The sequence below is a fragment of the Alosa pseudoharengus genome, unplaced genomic scaffold (genome assembly GCF_046254945.1).
Source record: "Alosa pseudoharengus isolate Yale_2024_CS ecotype anadromous, Long Island Sound unplaced genomic scaffold, YU_APseudo_1.1 YU_APseudo_1.1_scf_6, whole genome shotgun sequence".
Lineage (NCBI taxonomy): Eukaryota > Metazoa > Chordata > Actinopteri > Clupeiformes > Clupeidae > Alosa > Alosa pseudoharengus.
This window is the reverse complement of record NW_027468848.1, coordinates 26,263,014-26,269,081: the sequence shown is the minus strand read 5'-3', so window position 1 is coordinate 26,269,081 and position 6,068 is coordinate 26,263,014. Positions and strand designations below refer to the sequence as shown.

The window sequence follows — 6,068 nt, the reverse complement described above, 5'->3', positions numbered from 1 at the left end:
TCTCTCACAGACAGATAGACTTCGCTATTTCTTTCCAACGCTCTCTCTCTCACACACACACACACACACACACACACACACACACATGGAGACCAGAGAGTCCCCCTCCCTCCCTGTCCCTCAGGCCCAACCCCAGGTGATGAACGATGACAGGGCGAGCACTAAAGAGTGTGAGTGGGAGGGGAGGCCATCAGCATACCACAGGAGTGACCGCTGTTTATCTGCCTCCCTCTGACACACTCTCCGCCCCTCTCACCTCACACACTACCACCCACACACTGTCTCTGTCACACACACACACACACACACACTGTCTCTGTCACACACACACACACACACACTGTCTTTGTCACACACACACACACACTCACACTCACACACTGTCTCTGTCACACACACACACACTGTCTCTGTCACACACACACACACACACACACACACACACACACACACACACACTGTCTCTGTCACACACACACACACACACACCCACACACACTGTCTCTGTCACACACACACACACACTCACAACTCACATAACTCACATGCACACACAAACTACACACATTGTCTCACACACACTATCTGTCAAACACACACACACACTATCTGTCGCTCTCTTTCAAACACACACACTCACATGCACTTACACAATACACTCACTCACTCACTCATTACACACCCTCTCTCACACACACACACACACACACACTCACACAAACACACAGACCATGCGCCCAGCCTGTGGCCTGTCATCCTGGGCGGCTCAAACAGATGGTCCTGGCTCCTCCGGAGGTGACCTCACTGACCAGGCTACGGTAGCTGTGTCCAAGACAGGATTTTTCTGGAGAGGGGGTCTCGGTCTTGTCCAGGAATGGTAAATGTTTATCCGCACCTGATCCGGCACTCCATACTTACTTTGAGGTCCTGGACTGGAGGCGACTGTGTTGAAATAGGTGCAAATCCAAAGAATCACGGCACGGAGCCGTGAAAAAAACTGGAACTAAATTACGGAGCCACATAGACCTGTTACAAACATATGGTCTCTGTGTTCTTGGTAGTGACAGGTTATTTACTTTAGGTCAGCCCGACACCCTCCTTTTTTCCCTTCTTCTGCTAGAGAGAAGGAAAACTGAACTTCCTGTGAGGAATGACTACATGACACGTTTGACCCAGTCCTTGACAAAACTCTGAAGATGATATAAGGCCACACAATGATGTCAGCCATGTTTAAAAAAAAACAGACAGGAATAAAAAAGAGAGAGAGGGAGGAAGAGATGCATTGTGGGAGGCGGAGGAAGCAGAGAAAGGGGAGGACAGGGTCATCACACAGACTACCTCATGGTCAAGCAGACTTCCTGGGGATAATTTGTGAGTGTTTGTATCAAAGTTAAAAGATTATTTTACAACCCACCTTAGCAACAGTGTGCTCTGTTTACAAAGAACAGTAACAAAATCTATCGTAGCACAAACTGTCCTTTGATGGATGTTGACCGAGACCAGGCAGGCCTGTGTTTCGTCAGAAAACAAGTCGACAGTGAAAATTCTCAGACACACACACACACACACACACATTAATCTACACAGACACACACACACATGCACAGACACACACTTTTGCAATCTGGAGTGGACAGCTACGCACCACTTTACTGTGCAATCATCAAAGGATCGTTAAATCACAAGTGACTGCCAATAAAGAGAGGAAATTGTGGCCAGAATTGCGATGTTTGCATGATAAGGTTGGAGGCAGAAGGGCTTGCAGGGCGAGGGAAGATTTATGCAGCATTTACCGAGGAGCTGGATCGTAAAGCGTAATTACAGGAGGAGACTACACACTCTTTCTCTCTCTCTCTCTCTCTCACACACACACACCCACACACACACACTCACACATCGCACAAATCCTGCGTCTAGCTAGCCGGCTCATCAGGGGCCTACTCATCTATCCGCAGCCTCTCCCACATTCTTCCACACTGCACCCCCAAGCCAAGCTCTCCCTCCCTCTCTTTCTCATTCCATCCTCCTCCTCCATCTCCTCACTCCCAATGAGGGACACCAAACAAATAAATCAACAGGCGCAGTGATGAGCGTCAAAACAAAGCAATTATAACATACTGCACCCAGCACGGTTTCTGACGAGGCGTGGGACGAGACTTTCAAGGGTCCCGCAAAAGATCAGAGGAAGAAGACACCACACACACACACACACACACACACACACACACACACACAGAGGCAGTGCTGTGTGTGTGGGGGGAATACATAAATCTTCCAAGAACAGCCAAACAATACTGGTTAGAGTACACAGACTCAAGGGCCTTTTTACAAAGAAGAAGCCGGGTGGTAAAATCATGTGAGCTGAGCAGGCCGAGACTCTGCACAGTGTCTGCGGAACTTTGCCTCACTCACTCTGTGTTGGATACGCAGCGCAGCCCCAACGGTTTAGGACGATAAATCCCCTGTGGTGTTTCAAATGTTTACAAGAGCCTTGCTCCATCTCTCTTTCCCTTCTTCCTCTCTCTCTCTCTCTCTCTCTCTTTTCTCTTTCTCTAGTGGCCTTCAAGTGAATGAATCACAGAGCTGGAGCTCTTAAAATGAATGACCTGCCTGCAACCCTTTGAACCCAGTCTAATTTCTCTGGTAGCCCTGAAAAGACAACGACGAGGGTGACGGGGGTGGGCTAAGTCACTGTTTATCTACAGTTCACCCCTGAAGGAGGATGACAAAAAAAAGACTTAGCACCAGATGTTCCTGAAGGGCAGAGTTCTTTTCTTTCTCCTTTTGGCTTTTTTTGCTCTTTTTTATATATATAAGTCAGCAACTCACTCCCTGACCTCTCCCTCTTTGTTCCCTTGGCCCATGTGAACAGCCAGGGTCGGAGTGGGGTTGGGTGGGTTATCTGGAGGTCAACCCGACCCCTCTTCCTCCTCCGGCCCCCAACCATTTCAGTGAGCACCAAGTGAGCTGCCCTCCCCGCCTCTCTGTCACCCCATGCCAAATTAATTTCTCCCTCTCTCATCCTCCCCTCCTCCTCCTCCTCCTCCTGTGGCTGCCTCTCTTTCTCTCTCTCTCTCTCTCGCTCTCAAGGCATCCTGAGCTGCAGATGCTGTTTTTTCTCTGTTTGCTGTCATCTGCCCCCCACCTCCTCTCCCTGCCTGCCAACTCTCTCGCCACTGATGCCTCCCCCTTGACACACATGGAATCCATCTCACTCTCTACTTTAAGCCTACAAGCAAATCTGAGGACACTTGTGGAGCGTCGGAGAGGTCAGGTGGGTTGTACTCTCCCACACTCACATGCTCTCTCTCTTCCTGATGCTGTTTTTGTCATGGCTCTTTTTCCTTGATAATGATGCAGCCATAGTGCATATTTTATAATAATATAAATAATAAAAGGAGCTAATACACTTTCTCTGGGTCTGTGCATCCAATCTGACACCCTTTTGACTTTGGACAGCCATGCTGTGGGCAGCCATAGAAAAGCACATACAACACCAAAGCACTCAATATGACAATAAGTGTAAATGAGCCCATAAGCGTAAAATTACTGGATCATGGTTAGTGAGATTCACAGAGAGATTTACCCTTCTTAATCTGACACACACACACACAAGGAAGTGAATCACATGCAGGTATTGAGGCAGGATTAAGCTTGACATATATAACAGCACGCACATTGCTACAAAGAAAACAAGGCAATTGGCTAAGCCTAGTCCACGCATCCTTTGTAGACAATAACAGTATGTGGGTGTAATTCACTTACACATTGCTTAACGGGGCAGGGACATTCCTGTGTAATAGTAATCTCCTGTTTGCTGTTGATTTATACTAACACATTTGAGTTGTCAGTTGGTGTCGGGCATTGAGAGATGTGGCAAACAATACTTAGGTACGACAAAAAAACACTTTGAAATGCCAGGGTGGTAACTCTCATTATCAGCAAGATGACAAGCCATTACAGAGTCCCGACTGTTTGGAGAGCTAAATCTCAAAGCAAACAAGACCTCACCTGTCCTGTGAAACAAACCCTGCCTGCACTCTCGCACACACACATACACACACACACAAACACTGAGAGAGAGAGAGGTAGAGAGACAGAGAGAGAGGACACACACATGATTCCACAACACTTTCTTCCCTCACCTCAGCACACAAGAGAGAACAAAGAGGCTTGTGAAGATGGTGTCATGCAGTTAGTTAGCGCTTGGCGGATTATGACCTGGTGTCTCATATTAGGCTTAATGGAGTTTTTACAGTTCAACTAAAAAAGGCTGACTAAACACTAAAACCTTCATTATGGCCGTTGCTAATGCTAGTTCAGTTGTAAAATGTAAGTTGATTAACAAAGGACAATCTTCTTTTTGCGAGAGGGGGAAAACCCTTAAACATGTTGTTATCCCAGCAGAATGTTCTAGAAGTAGTTATTACAAAAGAGCGTTCTAGAGTTAGCCCATTGATAAAACACCATTAATGTATAACCAGTAATTAAAAGCCTTTCATTTCTGCCATTCCCCTGCATGCTATACTCTCTACTGCCACTGTTGGCAAAATCCTAGATACCTGTCTCCTGCTGTTTTGCAGAGACTCTCTTAACATCCAGAGTGAGACACCAACAGCTGACAGGAGGGTAGAGTGGTTTGTGGTGCTTCATCTGTGTAATTCCAGCTCAATTCAATTGAATGAAAAACACTTTATTGGCGCGACAATTTAAAAAATAGTTTTACAAATGCATAGAACATACAGTACAGAAATGTAATTTGTGGTGGAGAGACCTACAGTATGTGGAGGGGAGACCTAACAGTATTTATATAGTATAAGTATAAGTATACTCTTTTGATCCTGTGAGGGAAATTTGGTCTCTGCATTTATCCCAATCCGTGAATTAGTGAAACCAGAGACTTTCTAATGAGGAGACACAGCACTCAAAAAATCCTCCATAGAAATGCATGGGGCTAGTTTGTCACGCCAATATGGCAGTTGTCTACACATATCCCAGCCCTTCCTCGGCAAAACGTCGACATGTGAATACATTGAGCCAATCATGTGGTGTGATGTGAATACATTGAGCCAATCATATGGTGTGTTGTGAAGACATCGTGCCAATCATGTGTTGTGAACTCGCTGCTGGAGCAAGATTGGTGTCGTGAAGCCTTGCGCACGTGCATTTCTGCCGAATAGGATGCCCGATGAGTGCCCAAAAAGTGTTGCAAAATGGCCGCCAAGTGGAGGGACTTGCCTTAAAGGACCTCGGTGAAACACACTCAGCACACAGTGAACACACAGTGAGGTGAAACACACACCAAATTCCTGCAAAATGCCTGCAACAACAGCGGCGCTCGGGGAGCAGTGAGGGGTTAGGTGCCTTGCTCAAGGGCACTTCAGCCGTACCTACTGGTTGGGGTTTGAACCAGCAATCCTCCGGTTACAAGTCCGAAGCGCTAACCAGTAGGCCACGGCTACTATGGGATGGAGATTCAGAATGTGGTGGAGAGTCATACACTATATGAGATTCCTCTCTGGGAATATTCTGCAGTCCTTCTCCTCTCTATACTGTGCTAGCACACACTGGGCTGGGACGGAGGATGTTGTAGTTGGATTGGGGTGTGGTGCACTGGGTTGGGAAGAGGGTTGTAGGGCTACGTTAGCGGCAGCAGTTTGTCATCAGAATCATCAGTAACTGTCGCTATAGTGCCGCAAGCTTAATTAACCCACTCTCTCATTAGCATCCCCGCCTTGCTAGCTCACTCTGCTCTACAGTAAGAAAATGTGTGTGTGTGTGTGTGTGTGTGAGAGAGAGAGAGAGAGAGAGAGAGAGAGAGAGAGAGAGAGAGAGAGTGGCCTGATTATCCGTTGGTACAGTTGCAGCCAATTACTGGGCCCAAATTGAACGGCATTAATCAAATCTTTTAGTATGGTGGCAAACTCCCAGATATCAGATTGCAAAGGGCCGCAAAAGTAATATGTCACTGTCAGGAGGCTGCACAGGCATTTAGTGCAGAGCATTAATGAGATGCCTAACGCTGAATGGAACTGCACTGCTCTGTACCATCAGCCATTAGCTTGACA

At 46.9% G+C, this 6,068-nt stretch overlaps 1 long non-coding RNA gene across 1 annotated transcript in view; it reads left to right on the top strand.

The window, feature by feature from the left end:
* Nucleotides 1-4,698, top strand: part of LOC143106403 (uncharacterized) — an 18,845-nt gene extending 14,147 nt beyond the window's left edge. The window contains exon 4 of the long non-coding RNA XR_012983681.1: nt 2,557-4,698. This is a non-coding gene — a long non-coding RNA (uncharacterized LOC143106403). The remainder of the gene's footprint in view (nt 1-2,556) is intronic.
* The last annotated feature ends 1,370 nt before the right edge of the window (nt 4,699-6,068 follow it).